This window comes from Phyllobates terribilis, unplaced genomic scaffold (assembly GCF_046119375.1).
Source record: "Phyllobates terribilis strain yellow unplaced genomic scaffold, ASM4611937v1 Scaffold_8__6_contigs__length_399053987, whole genome shotgun sequence".
Taxonomy (NCBI): Eukaryota; Metazoa; Chordata; class Amphibia; order Anura; family Dendrobatidae; genus Phyllobates; species Phyllobates terribilis.
Window position 1 is genome coordinate 188002818 of NW_027362768.1, and position 18982 is coordinate 188021799.

Genomic DNA, 18982 nt, shown 5'->3' on the forward strand with positions numbered 1-18982 from the left:
ATGTAACTGCTGCAGAAATGACCCCATTCAGATGAACACAAAGGATCTTCAGTTGCAGAACTTTCTTCATCTGCCATGTGCGAACAGTCCCGAAATAATAAGACCCTCACAGTGCAGCCCGGGAATATTCAGCTCCAGCCTCTATTCCTTCCCTATACAACATAACTTATTTCCCACTTGCAATACAAATAAAAGCAGCAAATAAAACACTAAAAATAGAATATAAAACACTCCGGCCGCTGGTGTTCACAGATGAACAATTAGCAGCCGGCGAGCGTGCGGTCACTACACACGACACGCTCCCTCCGCTGCCCGGACATGGCGGCTGGCATTTCACAAGTCACCAAGTAACAGCTGGTTATTGGGAAAAATGTCAAAAGTCACAAACGCTGCAAAGAAGCTGCAACAACAGTAAAAGAAACAATATAGAAACGTCACAACAGTAACAGAATATCCACAGCTGCACTCAGGTATGTAATAACAGTAGACAGAGGGGATGTATGCACAGCACAGGATATACTATATACAACACAGTGCATATAACGTAGAATCTTATGTATCCCTGTATACAGGGAGCTCCTCCTACTGGTGGCTGCAGACAGGATCTTATCCTGTATCTCTGTATACAGGGAGCTCCCCCTAGTGGTGGCTGCAGACAGAATCTTATCATGTATCTCTGTATACAGGGAGCTCCCCCTAGTGGTGGCTGCAGACAGGATCTTATCATGTATCTCTATATACAGAGAGCTCCCCCTAGTGGTGGCTGCAGACAGGATCTTATCATGTATCTCTGTATACAGGGAGCTCCCCCTAGTGGAGGCTGCAGACAGAATGTTATCATGTATCTCTGTATACAGGGAGCTCCCCCTAGTGGTGGCTGCAGACAGGATCTTATCATGTATGTCTGTATACAGGGAGCTCCCCCTAGTGGAGGCTGCAGACAGAATGTTATCATGTATCTCTGTATACAGGGAGCTCCCCCTAGTGGTGGCTGCAGACAGGATCTTATCATGTATGTCTGTATACAGGGTGCTCCCCCTAGCGGTGGCTGCAGACAGGATCTTATCCTGTATCTCTATATACAGGGAGCTCCCCCTAGTGGTGGCTGCAGACAGGATCTTATCGTGTATCTCTGTATAGAGGGAGCTCCCCCTAGTGGTGGCTGCAGGCAGAATCTTATCATGTATCTCTGTATACAGGGAGCTCCCCCTAGTGGTGGCTGCAGACAGAATCTTATCATGTATCTCTGTATACAGGGAGCTCCCCCTAGTGGTGGCTGCAGGCAGAATCTTATCATGTATCTCTGTATACAGGGAGCTCCCCCTAGTGGTGGCTGCAGACAGGATCTTATCGTGTATCTCTGTATAGAGGGAGCTCCCCCTAGTGGTGGCTGCAGGCAGAATCTTATCATGTATCTCTGTATACAGGGAGCTCCCCCTAGTGGTGGCTGCAGACAGAATCTTATCATGTATCTCTGTATACAGGGAGCTCCCCCTAGTGGTGACTGCAGACAGAATCTTATCATGTATCTCTGTATACAGGGAGCTCCCCCTAGTGGTGACTGCAGACAGGATCTTATCATGTATCTCTGTATACAGGGAGCTCCCCCTAGTGGTGGCTGCAGACAGAATCTTATCATGTATCTCTGTATACAGGGAGCTCCCCCTAGTGGTGGCTGCAGACAGGATCTTATCATGTATCTCTGTATACAGGGAGCTCCCCCTAGTGGTGGCTGCAGACAGGATCTTATCATGTATCTCTGTATACAGGGAGCTCCCCCTAGTGATGGCTGCAGACAGGATCTTATCATGTATATCTGTATACAGGGAGCTCCCCCTAGTGGTGGCTGCAGACAGAATCTTATCCTGTATCTCTGCATACAGGGAGCTCCCCCTAGTGGTGGCTGCAGACAGGATCTTATCATGTATCTCTGTATACAGGGAGCTCCCCCTAGTGGTGGCTGCAGACAGGATCTTATCATGTATCTCTGTATACAGGGAGCTCCCCCTAGTGGTGGCTGCAGACAGGATCTTATCATGTATGTCTGTATACAGGGAGCTCCTACTAGTGGTGGCTGCAGACAGGATCTTATCATGTATCTCTGTATACAGGGAGCTCCCCCTAGTGGTGGCTGCAGACAGGATCTTATCATGTATGTCTGTATACAGGGAGCTCCCCCTAGTGGTGGCTGCAGACAGGATCTTATCATGTATATCTGTATACAGGGAGCTCCCCCTAGTGGTGGCTGCAGACAGAATCTTATCATATATCTCTGTATACAGGGAGCTCCCCCTAGTGGTGGCTGCAGACAGGATCTTATGTATCTCTGTATACAGGGAGCTCCCCCTAGTGGTGACTGCAGACAGAACCTTATGTATCTCTGTATACAGGGAGCTCCCCCTAGTGGTGACTGCAGACAGAACCTTTTCATGTATCTCTGTATACAGGGAGCTCCCCCTAGTGGTTGTAACGGGTCTGGGAGGCGGAACCTCTGAGCTACTATACAAGGGGGCGGTCCTTGTAAGGGAGCGGGTGGCGACCAGGCAGGCAGTCACAGCAGGTGACCGGGACAGTCTCTAGAAGAACGGGCAGGAGGTCACGGCAAGTGACCGGGGCAGTCTCTGGATGAACGGGCAGATGGTCACGGCAAGTGGCCGGGGCAGTCTCTGGGTGAACGGGCAGATGGTCACGGCAAGTGGCCGGGGCAGTCTCTGGGTGAACGGGCAGATGGTCACTGCAAGTGACCGGGGCAGTCTCTGGGTGAACGGGCAGATGGTCACGGCAAGTGACCGGGGCAGTCTCTGGGTAAAGGGTTGGTACGACCTGTGGCGGCTGATGGTAGACGTGAGCTCCCAGGTGAGCAGGCGAGAGTCTCTGGATAAACGGGTGGTCACAGCATGTGACGGCGGAGCCTCCAGGAAGACCAACAGACAGGCGGCAGATGAGCGCTCCCAGGTGAGCGGGCAGAAGTCTCTGGACAGGCGGGTGGTCACAGCACGTGACGGCAGAGCCTCCAGGTAGGCTAGCAGGCAGGTAGCAGATGTGCGCTCCCAGGTGAGCGGGCAGGAGTCACTGGACAGGCAGGTGGTCACAGCACGTGACGGCAGAGCCTCCAGGTAGGCTAGCAGACAGGCAGCAGATGAGCGCTCCCAGGTGAGCGGGCAGGAGTCACTGGACAGGCAGGTGGTCACAGCACGTGACGGCAGAGCCTCCAGGTAGGCTAGCAGGCAGGTAGCAGATGTGCGCTCCCAGGTGAGCGGGCAAGCTGGTCCATAGACAGACTGACAGGAGTAGTAAGACAGACCGTCGGACCTCAGGCTAGCAGGCAGGTAGCAGGATATCAGGCAGGAATTAGACAGCAGACTGGCAGGTATCTGGCAGGTAACTGGCAACGGGACCTGAGGGCTGAAGCAGAGTAGTGAACAGTGCTACAACATTGCTCGGGCACCTCCATTTTGGAGGAGGTGCCTTTTATATGGGAGGTCCTCCGGCAATTGGCCGGGGACTCCTTAGGACGGCGCGCGCGGTCCCTTTAAGAGAGGGGGGGAGCGCGCGCGCGCGCGCCCTAAGCACACTGCCGGGGAAGGAGCGCGTGCCGGAAGCAGCGGGGAGAGCAGCGCTGGAGGACGCCGCGCCAGGAGCGGGGAGGTGAGAGGGACGGCGTCTCTGCCTAGAACGGGGCAGAGACGCCGATGCTACAGTACCCCCCCCTTTAGGCCCCCTCTTTTTTTGGCCAGAAAGAAATTTCTCAAGGAGAAGCGGGGCGTTGATGTTCTCCCTGGGTTCCCAAGTTCTCTCCTCAGGACCAAACCCCTTCCAATCTACCAGAAAAAAGGTTTTTCCTCTTACCCTCTTGGAGGCCAGAATACTCTCTACCTCAAAGATGTCATCAGCGGAAACCGGAGCAGGAGGGGCACCTGGATTTTTGGAAAAAAAGTTAAAGACAACGGGTTTGAGGAGAGATACGTGGAAGGAGTTGGGGATCCGTAGGGTGGCCGGAAGTTTTAATTTGTAGGCCACAGGGTTAATTTGCCTGAGGACTTCGAAGGGGCCGATGAATCGAGGACCCAACTTGTAGGAGGGTACTTTGAGCCGCACATGTTTGGATGAGAGCCAAACCTTGTCTCCCGGACGGAATTGGGGCGGATCCAGACGTCTCTTATCAGCATATCTCTTCATCCGCTCAGAGGACAGAAGAAGAGCGGACCTGGTGCTCTCCCAAATAGTAGAAAATTCGCTGACAAGAGACTCCGCAGCAGGGTTGTCCACAGAAACGGAGACAGGAAGAGGAATCCGGGGATGTTGGCCACCGACTATAAAGAACGGGGATTTGGAAGAGGACTCGCTCTCATGGTTGTTATAAGAGAACTCGGCCCATGGTAGGAGATCCACCCAGTCCGAGTGGTGAGCATCAACGAAGTGCCGGAGGTAGCTGGACAAGATCTGATTGATCCGCTCCACTTGACCATTGGACTGAGGGTGGTAAGCGGAGGAGAAATCCAGGGTAATGTCCAGCAGCTTACATGTGGCTCTCCAGAAGCGAGAGGTGAACTGAACCCCACGATCCGACACGATGTGGAGGGGCAGACCATGGAGACGGAAGATGTGGCGGATAAAGTCTTTAGCCAGCTCGGGTGCAGACGGAAGACCAGGCAGGGGAATGAAGTGGGCCATCTTAGAAAAACGGTCAGCGACAACCCAAATGACAGTGCAACCGGCAGAAACTGGAAGGTCGGTGATAAAGTCCATAGCGATGTGTTGCCAAGGAGCAGCAGGTACGGGAAGGGGCAGGAGATGGCCGGCAGGTAGATGTCGGGGAACTTTGTTACGGGCACAGGATGAACAGGCCGCGACGAAGTCTACCACGTCCTTACGCAGGGTAGGCCACCAGTAATGCCGGGTAATAAGTTGGAAGGTCTTCTTTTGGCCAGCATGGCCAGCTAGTTTAGAAGAATGTCCCCAGCGAAGAACCCTCTCCCGATCTGGCACAGCTACGAACGTCTTACCGGGTGGAAGACGAGTCAGATCCAAGGGAGCCACATTCATCACCTTGGAGGAGTCGATGATGTGCGTAGGTTCCTCCTCTTGATCGGAGGACAGGAAGGACCGGGACAAGGCATCAGCTTTGACGTTCTTGTCCGCCGGACGGAAATGAAGAATGAAGTTGAAGCGGGCAAAAAACAACGACCACCGGGCCTGACGAGGATTGAGTCTCTGGGCATTTTGGAGATATGCCAGGTTTTTGTGATTCGTGTAGATAATTACCGGGTAGAGAGCCCCTTCAAGCAGATAGCGCCACTCTCCCAGTGCCAATTTGATGGCTAGCAATTCCCGGTCTCCAATGGAGTAGTTGCGCTCCGACGAGGAGAAGATTTTGGAGAAGAAGCCGCACGTTACCATTCTCCCAGTAGAAGATTTCTGGGTGAGCACCGCTCCGGCTCCGGAAGAGGAGGCATCAACCTCCAGGTAGAATTGTTTATTACAGTCCGGACGGTGCAGGACGGGAGCAGAGGCGAAGGCTTTCTTTAGGGAAAGGAAGGCCTCCTCTGCTTCAGGCGACCATGTTCTGGGGTTAGCCCACTTACGGGTAAGTGCAGATATGGGAGCAGTCCGAGACGAGAAGTGTGGGATGAAAAGACGATAATAATTAGCGAAGCCCAGGAATCGCTGTATCGCCTTCAAACCTTCAGGACGAGGCCATTTTAGAACGGAAGAGAGCTTCTCGGGATCCATTTGCAGACCTGTTTGGGAGATGACATAGCCCAAGAACGGAAGGGAGGTCTGATCGAAGAGGCACTTCTCGTATTTGGCGTAAAGGTGGTTCTGCCGAAGCCTAAGCAGGACCTGACGAACATCCCTCCGGTGTGTGGGGAGATCTGGAGAGAAGACCAAGATATCGTCCAGGTATACCACTACGCAGGAGTACAGGAGGTCACGGAAGATGTCGTTGACTAGTTCCTGAAAGACCGCGGGAGCATTACAGAGACCGAAGGGCATCACAAGGTACTCGTAGTGACCGTCCCGGGTATTGAATGCTGTCTTCCACTCGTCTCCTTGACGGATACGGACCAGATTATACGCTCCTCGTAGATCCAGCTTGGAGAAGATCCTGGCGCCCTTGAGACGGTCAAACAATTCGGAGATGAGTGGCAGGGGATATTTGTTTTTTACCGTGATGAGATTGAGTCCTCTGTAGTCAATACATGGACCTAGCGAGCCGTCTTTCTTTTTGACAAAGAAGAATCTGGCTCCAGCCGGGGAGGTAGATTTTCGGATAAATCCCCTAGCCAGATTCTCTTCAATGTACTCAGACATGGCTCGGGTCTCGGCTGCAGACAACGGGTAGATACGCCCACGGGGAGGAGTGGTGCCAGGTACCAGGTCGATCGGGCAATCGTATGGCCTATGGGGTGGCAACGTCTCAGCTTCCTTCTTACCGAAGACGTCCGCATAGGGCCAGTAGGGAGCCGGGAGACCAGGTAAGTTAGCTGGAGTAGGCTGAGGGCGAAGTGGACGGACCGGGACCAGGCAGGTCCTATGGCAGTCAGGACCCCATCGGAGTACTTCACCGGACCGCCAGTTCAATACGGGTTCATGTGTCTGGAGCCAAGGTAGACCTAGCAACAGGGAGTGAGAAAGTCCGGACAGCACATGGAATGAGATCTCCTCAGAGTGCAGCATTCCCACCTGCAGGGTTATGGGTTCGGTGACGAGCAGGATGGTCTCCGAGAGAAGTCTTCCATCCACGGAGGCGACTGACAATGGTTCAGCCAGGGACTTGGTGGGAATATGGTATCTCTCTACCAGAGACTGGGAGATGAGGTTTCCAGCAGCTCCAGAATCCAGATGGGCGAGTTCAAAGAGACGGTTTTCTCCCCAAGCAATAGAGACCGGTAAGGTCAGAGACGGAGAGGGCTTACTTTTGTCTAGGACGACCTCTCCGAGTGGTCCTAGACACTGGCGTTTCCCGGCTTTTCCGGGCAGGAACGGATGAAGTGCTTCATACTGCCACAATAGAAACAGCTTCCCTCGGCTCGGCGAGATTCTTGGCGAGAACCGACCATCTTGGTCTGGTCGACCTGCATAGGCTCAGGAGAGTGTAGCTGAGGAGAGACGGAGGGAGTGACGGGTTTCTGAAAAGTAGGAGCTAGACGTGGATACCTCCTCTCACGGGTGACCTCTTTGGCACGCTCCTGGAACCGCAGGTCAATCCGGGTGGCAAGAGTTATTAGGTCATCGAGAGTGGTAGGAATATCCCGACCGGCAAGTTCATCTTTTATATGGCCGGACAGAACCTCCCAGAAGACGGAAACCAGAGCGTCATTATCCCAGACCAGCTCCGAGGCAAGGGTACGGAACCGTATGGCATATTGGCCCATGGTGAGACTTCCCTGACGGAGGCGTAGCAGAGATGATGCGGATGAGGTCTTCCGTCCGGGTTCGTCGAAGACTTTCCGGAAAGCCGTGAGAAAGGCAGGCAAGTCGGACACCAGGGGGTCTCCTCTCTCCCATAGAGGATTTAGCCAGGCCAGGGCCTCTCCGGTGAGATGGGACATGATGAAGGCAATTTTGGCCCTGTCGGAGTTAAACTGGTGAGACAGGAGTTCAAAGTGCAGGGTGCACTGATTTATGAAGCCCCGAGCCTGGGCGGAGTCGCCTCCGAAACGAAGAGGTGCTGAAAGCCGGGGTCCGGGGTAGGATACCATGGTATTAGTGGGCAGCGGAGCTGCCGGATTGCGAGTCATGGCACTGGCGGTGGTAGCAGGCAGAGCAGTCAGAGTGTCCAGGCGAGAATTGACATTCCGCAGGTGACCCAGGATGGACTCCTGTTGGGACCTCTGACGGGACAGTTCATGACACAGGTCCGAGAGCGAGGGAGCTTGGGTGCCACCGGGTTCCATGGCCCGAGCAAACTGTAACGGGTCTGGGAGGCGGAACCTCTGAGCTACTATACAAGGGGGCGGTCCTTGTAAGGGAGCGGGTGGCGACCAGGCAGGCAGTCACAGCAGGTGACCGGGACAGTCTCTAGAAGAACAGGCAGGAGGTCACGGCAAGTGACCGGGGCAGTCTCTGGGTGAACGGGCAGATGGTCACGGCAAGTGACCGGGGCAGTCTCTGGGTGAACGGGCAGATGGTCACGGCAAGTGACCGGGGCAGTCTCTGGGTGAACGGGCAGATGGTCACGGCAAGTGACCGGGGCAGTCTCTGGGTAAAGGGTTGGTACGACCTGTGGCGGCTGATGGTAGACGTGAGCTCCCAGGTGAGCAGGCGAGAGTCTCTGGATAAACGGGTGGTCACAGCATGTGACGGCGGAGCCTCCAGGAAGACCAACAGACAGGCGGCAGATGAGCGCTCCCAGGTGAGCGGGCAGAAGTCTCTGGACAGGCGGGTGGTCACAGCACGTGACGGCAGAGCCTCCAGGTAGGCTAGCAGACAGGCAGCAGATGAGCGCTCCCAGGTGAGCGGGCAGGAGTCACTGGACAGGCAGGTGGTCACAGCACGTGACGGCAGAGCCTCCAGGTAGGCTAGCAGGCAGGTAGCAGATGAGCGCTCCCAGGTGAGCGGGCAAGCTGGTCCATAGACAGACTGACAGGAGTAGTAAGGCAGACCGTCGGACCTCAGGCTAGCAGGCAGGTAGCAGGATATCAGGCAGGAATTAGACAGCAGACTGGCAGGAATCTGGCAGGTATCTGGCAGGTAACTGGCAACGGGACCTGAGGGCTGAAGCAGAGTAGTGAACAGTGCTACAACATTGCTCGGGCACCTCCATTTTGGAGGAGGTGCCTTTTATATGGGAGGTCCTCCGGCAATTGGCCGGGGACTCCTTAGGACGGCGCGCGCGGTCCCTTTAAGAGAGGGGGAGCGCGCGCGCGCCCTAAGCACACTGCCGGGGAAGGAGCGCGTGCCGGAAGCAGCGGGGAGAGCAGCGCTGGAGGACGCCGCGCCAGGAGCGGGGAGGTGAGAGGGACGGCGTCTCTGCCTAGAACGGGGCAGAGACGCCGATGCTACAGTGGTGACTGCAGACAGAACCTTATGTATCTCTGTATACAGGGAGCTCCCCCTAGTGGGGGCTGCAGACAGATTTAAATTGCGTGTTTAGTCGAAAAAATAAGCTCTCCAATACGAATGTAATCTACTATAATTAGTACACTCCCTTAATGTATTTCTTTTTTTGGAGGTCTGTAAGCATACAGCAGACTGTGTGACAGGCTAAATTACTGCAAGTAGACACTTAATTGTCTGTAGGCGAAGCTCGGGAACCTGACACCTGGATTTTCAACTACTCAATCCATAGTGAAGTAGTTTATCATCGCAGACACCTGAACACGCCAGCAAACACAAGTATCCCCCAAGAATCAATTTATCCAGTGATATATCCGCCAGGGTCCAGCTTCTCCTATAGGCACCGGCTCGCGCTCTGTTTGCTCTCGTGTCTGCGCATGGAGCCTAATTAAAACCCGACATATTCACATAAACAGCCTCATTAAATCGTGTGCTTGAAAGCAAACCACGTCAGTAAAAGTGTGTAAATCCATCCCTTCTGGTTTATTAGAGGAGCAGCAGACAGGGAGAACCTTCACACAGATACAATTTATTGCCGCCGTAAGGGCGACGGGGTTTTATGCTGATTTTGTTCCATTTTACGTGAACGCTAATTTAAATGTTCGGAAGTGCAATTGTGTAACTTTTGGAAGTACCAGGGTAAAAATGTCAAATTCATACATGGACGTTGTTGGCAAAAGTAGTTCAAGGGCTTGTCTAGAATGGAAATATTGGGGTCAAGGTTGGCAGAGGGGGGGCATACTTGGGCAGTAATGTACCTGCCACGCTTACGATTTAGAGCCGGGGTGGAGAGGAGGCTTGGACATCTTTCCATCACACTGTCCAGTGTTTACCTGCAGTCACCACTAGGGGGAGCTCACTACATGAAGATTTGTGCCACTGAGTTCAGCACTAGCTGTGCAGATCCACTTAGCTCCCCCTAGTGGTGGCCAAGGACAGCTAGAAGGTTATCATGTAAAAGCATCTGTAATATAAATGCTTCTATTGAGAACAATGTATCAAGTGTTCAGCGTACCCCATCTTCTCTTCCTCTGGCAGGGGACACACAATAAGTTTGTCGGCCAGTCCTGGCATAATCAGCAGGTTTGGACAACTTTTCTCCAAATGATGGTCGTTCATGCACCTTCAATAGCTGCAGCCAAATGCTTGTGACCTCCACATACAGATGAACGCTCTGTAAAGTCAAATGTGCGTGTGTTTTCTATGGGGAATGAAGAAAGAGCCTCTGCCAGGCAGCTGTTGACAGCTTTTCTTTCTTAATGGGGTTGTCAACTACTGGAAACTCTTGTGAATAGTTTGACTGTGCAGCCTAAAATAAAAAATAATGTATCTCCCGCACCGGTGCTGCTCCGCCAATGTCCGCGCTGTGTCCCTGGGCAGTCACATGACATAACAGCTCCAGCGGTCACGTAACAGTCAGCGGCTACTGATCGGCTGCAGCGTTCTCAATGGTGACGCTGATTCAACAACCCCTATAATGTAGCCATACGCACTAGACTAATGTTGATTGCAAGAAAAAACCCTTTAACACATGAGCGATGAATATGACTACACATAGGTCTGTATAGAAGCTGTGTACACACAAGTATATGAAGATTCCGATGTCTCCATTAAGTCATACAGAATGGGAGGAATAGAGCTAAGCAACAGTACATGTGAAAAAGACTTAGGTATACTAATAGATCACAGACTGAACATGAGTCAACAGTGTGATGCAGCAGCAAAAAAGGCAAATACAATTCTGGGATGTATTAACAGAAGCATATAGTCTAGATCACGTGAAGTCATTATTGGTCTTTACTCCTCTTTGGTCAGACCTCATCTGGAATACTGTGTACAGTTTTGGGCACCACATTTTAAAAAAGACATAGACAAACTGGAGCAAGTTCAGAGAAGAGCGACCAGAATGGTGACTGGTCTGCAAACCATGTCCTATGAGGAACGGTTGCAGGATTTGGGAATGTTTAGCTTGCAAAAAAGAAGACTGAGAGGAGACTTAATAGCTGTCTACAAATATGTCAAGGGCTGTCACATTGTAGAAGGATCATCTTTATTCTCATTTGCACAAGGAAAGACTAGAAGCAATGGGATGAAACTAAATGGGAGGAGACACAGATTAGATATTAGAAAAAACTTTTTGACAGTTAGGGTGATTAATGAGTGGAACAGGCTGCCACGAGAGGTGGTGAGTTCCCCTTCAATGGACGTCTTCAAACAGAGGCTGGACAGACATCTGTCTGAGATGATCTAGTGAATCCTGCTTTGAGCAGGGGGTTGGACCAGATGACCCAGGAGGTCCCTTCCAACTCTACCATTCTATGATTCTATGATTCATATAGTAACTCCGTCCTGAGACTTTAGGGGTGTCTGCTACTTGTTCACAGCAGGTAAGGAGTCACTTACATAATAATAATAATCTTTTTATTTATATAGCGCCAACATATTCTGCAGTGCTTTACAGACATTATGGGCACTGTCCCCATTGGGGCTCACAATCTACATTCCCTATCAGGATGTCTTTGGAATGTGGGAGGAAACTGGAGAACTCGGAGGAAACCCACGCAAACCCGGGGAGATCATACAAACTCCTTGGAGATGTTGTCCTTGGTGGGATTGAACCCAGGACCCCAGCGCTGCAAGGCTGCAGTGCTAACCACTAAGCCACCATACAGTGCTAACCACTGAGCCACCGTGCTGCCCTAAGTAGTATATATCAGTGAGGAGACTTGTGCAATGTCTTGTGTAAGTTATGAGGACAGGACAAGGACACAGGTAGAGAGAGAGGCTACAGGGAAGACCCACTGAGCACTGAACGTGCAGCTCCACAGGCAGGAAGAGCAGCCCGAGCCTTACCCCAGGCACATAATGGCGAAGACGCAGACACATGTTATGCTCATGAACTTCTATAGTAATTGGACTTATTAGCGCCCCCCTCCACTGTATGGTGACATTCAGATAGGTCAGTTTATTTCTGAAGTGCGTGGCTTGATGCCGACTTCCTGCCGTACTGAAGCTGCGGCGTCTTTAGCCTTATGTAATTATTTCCATCTCTCTCTTTGTAACTCTCAGATTGATTCGATTTGGGGAAAAATTGCACTTTTTAGATGTAAAATCTTGAAACGCCTCCGACTGATCTCATTGCCTTGTGTTATTTTATTAATGGAAGCAGCCATCATTGAAGTGTATTAGGCGGCTCATAAACAGGAATACCAGGGGGGGTTTCCATCTGTGCTAAAGTCTCGTCGTGTCTGATAAATATTTGCCGTGGCAGGAAAGTGAGAACTGCATAAGAAATGTGAGCCGATTACACAGAGATCAGCCTCTTCTGTACGGAGTGGAAAAAACATGGCTGCTTTCTATCAAGTCTAGCTGCAATACCATTTGCCACCTCATGGACAAGTGGCGCTGTTTACCTAACTCATTTAATATATGGAATTGCACTGTCAATTTTATTACTTAAATGCATATATTTGTGGCTACAAAATATTTTTGGATTTTTTTTTTTTTTTTTTCATTAAAAAAATGTTACACTTTTTGGCTTTTACAGGCTTTTCGTTTCCCTGCCTATTGCTATTGCTGGTAGAAGAATGAGTTAATTGAGAATCCATCAGTGAGCTGCTTTTAATAGAGAGGTAATACCTATTTGATCTCCTCTAGGCTGATTTATGACCACAGACCACATCAAAGTTGAGCTGAACTTTGAGGTGGTCAAAAATCAACTAAGGATTCCACAAAAAGTCAGATAAGTCACAACTCTGCAGCCTGAAATGATGTAATGAAAATATATTTGCATCAGAGCTGTAAGAAGGGAGCTGGTATAACCATTGAAATATGCAGTCAGCCAGCCCCCTTCATACTGCTCTGATACTATGCAGACATTGGAAGCTTTTGTCTTTGCTTCAGTTGTGACACAACGGATCAGCAGTAGGATTCTTTATTGTACTTTTGTCTTTTTTAAGCTCCATCTTCACCTCTCTGAGCATCCAGCGTCACATAACTGAATGTGCCGTCCTATGTTGTGGGCTAGATCTCCGTTTCCCAGCAGTACCCGGCTTCTTCTGAGTGCTGCAGGCCCCCTGCTCTCCTATATCACACTAATAAATGGGTGTGTGCAGCCTGTAACACTCCACATTACATATGTATAGAACATATATCAGTTCTTAGTAGGGCAATGCATTAATGAAGAGGTTTATTCTATATTTTTTCATCACGTGCTCATTTTTGTTCATTATTTCTTGTTGCTGAGTATCTTTTTGCAGACACTGTGTGATTTGTTGGGAGCGAGGCTTTTGGTGTATTCGCTTTTGCAGCTAATATGTGCACAGTGCTTTCGATGTAATGAAGGCAAAGCTTCAGCGCAGGAGCATGTATTATAATTGGTGCCTTTGCTTATAATGGGTATTGGATCTTTTTGGTTGTGCAGAGATTTTGCTCGGACATATCGCCGTGGATGTCGGACATACTGTGATCTTTGTTGTGTTGGCGATCGGAGCAGCTTGTGCACATGGCTTCTTAGGTCTTCATCTCTTCTCCATTTTCTGTTTTACTTGTAGATCAATCGTTACTAACTTGTATGCTACTGCCATAAAACATATGCTGTGTTTAGGTTTCCCCTGATGAAGCCACTCCTGGTGGCGAAACGCTTATGGTTTCTGTTCTGTGCCAACTCCTTCCATGCGTATTTATGTCATTTACTTACGACAGTTGGTGTCCTATCTGATTTTCTGCTGAAATTTACCATCGGTCCACCTCTGTACCCGACTAGTAATATAACCGCTTGTTTGTTTATTCTACATATGTTATTTTACCCTTAACAATTTTTTATTTCTGCTATTTTTATTTTTTACATATGGATTTATCCTGGATGTAAGACCATTGATTTTGGGGAGTGTGGAATGCCCTGTGATCCATTTTATATATTGGACCTGGGCAAGCTGTTGTACACACTACTGAGTGCTTTTAACAGTGTCTGTGTTGCTTTTCTACATCTTAATACCAATAAAGATTTATTTTTTTTAGTGTTTGGGATGTGCGGTTCTGCTTTGGAGTACTTTCTTTTCTAGCGCTCACATTTTCTATATTTCTTAGTATCGGGGTTGTGCACATCGGAGGCCGGGTGCAGACTAGTCTTCGATCTCGTCAATATTTTATTCTGGATTATAAAATGTTTGGCCAGAACCAATAAACAAGCAAAAACCTTTCTGTCTGATAAGAGCTGCAGAAAACGACATGTCTGCCGCGCCGCCTCCTCGCTGCGTTCGCACTTCAACCTCCCGCTGTCTTGAAAGATATTCGGTCACTTGAGTTCACTCGCTGCAGAGCTGAGCACTTTCCTGTTTTCTTCGTGGAGAAAAGTGAGATCTGTATTTGCCACAATCTGAGGGCGTAAAGCTTCTCGAGTGATCAGAATGGGTTTAAAGACGCGGGAGAACGGTCTCGGCCCTGCAGACGTGTCGGCACTCACATTCCCAGTGAAATCATACCCAGCCTCACAACGCAAAGATTGTATCACAGCGTCTAATGTCACACAGGGCCTTGTAGGTTTGGATTTCTTTTTCCCTTATTAAAGAGCTTCATTTAAAAACTGCATTTTGTGCTTACTTGTGTTATCTTTGTCGAATATTTACATTTGTTTTGTGATCTGAAACATTTAAGTGACAAATATGCAAAAGAATAAGAAACAAGGAAGGGGGCAAACACTTTCACACTACTGTACATGATAAGATTCTGTCTTCAGCCACCACTAGGGGGAGCTCCCTGTATACAGAGATACATGATAAGATTCTGTCTGCAGCCACCACTAGGGGGAGCTCCCTGTATACAGAGATACATGATAAGATTCTGTCTGCAGCCACCACTAGGGGGAACTCCCTGTATACAGAGATACATGATAAGATCCTGTCTGCAGCCACCACTAGGGGGAGCTCCCTGTATACAGAGATACATGATATGATTCTGTCTGCAGCCACCACTAGGGGGAACTCCCTGTATACAGAGATACATGATAAGATCCTGTCTGCAGCCACCACTAGGGGGAACTCCCTGTATACAGAGATACATGATAAGATCCTGTCGGCAGCCACCACTAGGGGGAGCTCCCTGTATACAGAGATACATGATAAGATCCTGTCTGCAGCCACCACTAGGGGGAGCTCCCTGTATACAGAGATACATGATAAGATCCTGTCTGCAGCCACCACTAGGGGGAGCTCCCTGTATACAGAGATACAGGATGAGATTCTGTCTGCAGCCACCACTAGGGGGAGCTCCCTGTAAACAGAGATACAGGATAAGATCCTGTCTGCAGCCACCACTAGGGGGAGCTCCCTGTATACAGAGATACAGGATAAGATTCTGTGTGTAGTCACCACTAGGAGGAGCTCCCTGTATACAGAGATACATGATAAGATCCTGTCTGCAGCCACCACTAGGGGGAGCTCCCTGTATACAGAGATACAGGAAAAGATTCTGTCGGCAGCCACCACTAGAGGGAGCTCCCTGTATACAGAGATACATGATAAGATCCTGTCTGCAGCCACCACTAGAGGGAGCTCCCTGTATATAGAGATACATGATAAGATTCTGTCGGCAGCCACCACTAGGGGGAGTTCCCTGTATACAGAGATATATGATAAGATCCTGTCGGCAGCCACCACTAGAGGGAGCTCCCTGTATACAGAGATACATGATAAGATGCTGTCCGCAGCCACCACTAGGGGGAGCTCCCTGTATATAGGATAAGATTCTGCCTGCAGCCACCACTAGGGGAAGCTTCATGTATACAGATATAAATTATATACCTGTCTGCAGACACCACTAGGGGGAGCTTCATATATACAGATATAAATTATATACCTGTCTGCAGACACCACCCATACATAATATTAAAGGTAGTGTTAAGCTAAATGGGAAGGTTATAAAACTGTAGACAGTGAGCTCCTCCTAGAGGCAGATGCAGGTAGTGTCGCGGCAAGCAAAGCCTTTATCAACAATGGAGCCCACTTCATTCAGGTTTTTGGCCTCTATGATACACATATACAACTGAATCAGGGGGTCACCACACTGTAAACACATAGTCCAGTTCAGGATTCCTTGGGCCATCATGGTGGACACCGCGACTCCTGCAGAACAGTAAGGGATGACACTTGGGAGTGATGAACCATCGCTGCTGGCAGACTCTCATGAGTCTTCATTTCTTAACAGTTTCCACCCGGAGAGCGGCGGCACCACTTCATTTACTTAGCAGGTTTAGGTGGAAACTCCTGTGCGGCGCAGACATAAAAGCTGAAAGTCAACGCTCATAACAAGAAGAGGGATTTACCCTCAGCCTACAGCGACACGGCAGAAGACCACCCGGACAACTCCTCCAGGAATGCGCAGGATTACACCGAGACTATTAATGACTGCGGGGGGCTCCACCACAATGGGGTCAGAGCCAGAGGAAACACACGAGGAAGATACACACTATATGGAGGAAAGCATGTGCCCCCCACATCTACATCCGGGGGCTTCTCTGTCCCCATCTACATCCATAGACATTAATATGGAGAAAAGTATGTGCCCCCCACATCTACATCCGGGGGCTTCTCTGTCCCCATCTACATCCATAGACATTAATATGGAGAAAAGTATGTGCCCCCCACATCTACATCCGGGGGCTTCTCTGTCCTCATCTACATCCATAGACATTAATATGGAGAAAAGTATGTGCCCCCCACATCCACCTCCAGGGGCTTCTCTGTCCTCATCTACATCCATAGACATTAATATGGAGAAAAGTATGTGCCCCCCACATCCACCTCCGGGGGCTTCTCTGTCCTCATCTACATCCATAGACATTAATATGGAGGAAAGTATGTGCCCCCCACATCCACCTCCAGGGGCTTCTCTGTCCTCATCTACATCCATAGACATTAATATGGAGAAAAGTATGTGCCCCCCACATCCATCGCCGGGGGCTTCTCTGTCCTCATCTACATCCATAGACGTTAATATGGAGAAAAGTATGTGCCCCCCACATCCACCTCCGGGGGCTTCTCTGTCCTCATCTACATACATAGACATCAATATGGAGGAAAGTATGTGCCCCCCACATCCCCCCAGGGAGCTTTTAGACATGGTAATATGGAGTCGTCCTCTGCAGATATAACGGCTCTCGCTCTTCTGGGATTTCTATAAGATTTTGGAGGCTTCTGTGGGAATTTTCACCCCATTCATCCAGAAGATCATTTGTGGGGTCAGACCCTTATGTTGGGGGGTCCGGCTCACAATCTCCATTATAGAATGGGGCTGGGGTCCGGGCTCTGAGCGGCCTCATGTTCCCCCCATGTCTGTATGGAGCTTGTGCACTGGGCGCAGTGATGGGGGACAGATAAGGGTCTTCCCCAAACTGTTCCCACAAAGCTGAATCTACAATTGTCCACAATGTCTTGAGCTGAAGATTAAGATTTCCCATCACTGGAGCTGAGGGTCCGCGGCCGCCCCCTGATAACAGCCCACAGCATTATCCTCCTCCACCATCTGTACAGCAGCACAATGCAGTCAGGGGGTAACGTCCTCCTGAAATCACCAAACCCCGACTCCTCCATCAGACGCAGATAGAGAAGTGCGATCCATCACTGCACAGAACACGTCTCCTCCAGAGTCCAGTGATGGCAGCTTTACACCACTCCATCCGACGCTCAGCATTGTGCTTGATGATGTACGGCTGCAAGCAGCTGCTCTGCCATGAAGCTCCTGGTGGGGGCACAGTGTTTATAGCAGAGGAGGTCTGGACTCTGCAGTTATGGGGTCAGCAGAGCGGTGGGGACTTTTCTGCCCTCTGCTCCTCAGCACTCAGCCCCCCGCTCTGTAATGTTACGGGGTCTCCACTTCGTGGCTCAGCTCCTGCAGTTCCTTCTACTTCTCAATAATATCACTCACAGGTGATGGGGGAAGATTCAGGAGGAGAAACGTCATGGACGGACTTGTTACCTTGGTGGCTCCAATTACAGGACCGCGCTGGTATCAGGGAGCTCTGTTGGTCACACCGCCATGACAGATCCTGGGTACACCGCCGGTGCTGGGATGGACGCTGTGTCTGGCTGCGGTGAATACCACTGTCCCTTCATTCTCCGTTTTGGTGGTGGTCCGGGTGGAGTTAGAGGGGGTCAGTCTCCCATCAATTATACTTGTAAACTCTTGCAAATCTGCAGAGAACGTGGTCACTGCTGTGTTCAGAGTCTGGTGAGCTGTTCCCCAGGAGCCGGCGGCTGCAGGACAAATCACCGGTCACTGGAGCCCGGCAAAATATCATCCTCCAACAGGTAGGTGTGTGTGTATACATATACACACATATGTATATACATATATAGTGGGCACGGAAAGTCTTCAGACCCCTTTAAAGGTTTCACTCTTTGTTTCATTGCAGCCATTTGGTAAAATTCTAAAAAGTTCATTTTTCTCATTAAAAGTACACTGTGCACCCCATCTTGACTGGAAAAAAACAGAAATGTTGGGGTGGTTGGATCTTGGGGTTCTTCTTTACCTCTCTCGCCAAGGCTCTTCTCCCACAATTGCTCAGTTTGGCTGGATGGCCAGGTCTAGGAAGACTTCTGGTGGTCCCAAACTTCTTCCATTTAAGGATTATGGAGGCCACTGTGCTCTTAGGAACCTTGAGTAATGCAGAAATTATTTTGTAACCTTGGCCAGATCTGTGCCTTGCCACAATTCTGTCTCTGAGCTCCTTGGGCAGTTCCTTTGAGCTCATGATTCTCATTTGGTCTGACATGCACTGTGAGCTGTGAGGTCTTATATAGACAGGTGTGCGCCTTTCCAAATCAAGTCCTATCAGTTTAATTAAACACAGCTGGACTCCAATGAAGGAGCAGAACCATCTCAAGGAGGATCACAAGGAAATGGACAGCATGTGACTTAAATA

General features: G+C 50.1%; 1 protein-coding gene across 1 annotated transcript in view; it reads right to left on the bottom strand.

The window, feature by feature from the left end:
* PIGK (phosphatidylinositol glycan anchor biosynthesis class K) overlaps positions 1 to 18982 on the bottom strand; it is a 144765-nt gene that overhangs the window by 75664 nt on the left and 50119 nt on the right. The window lies entirely within an intron of this gene.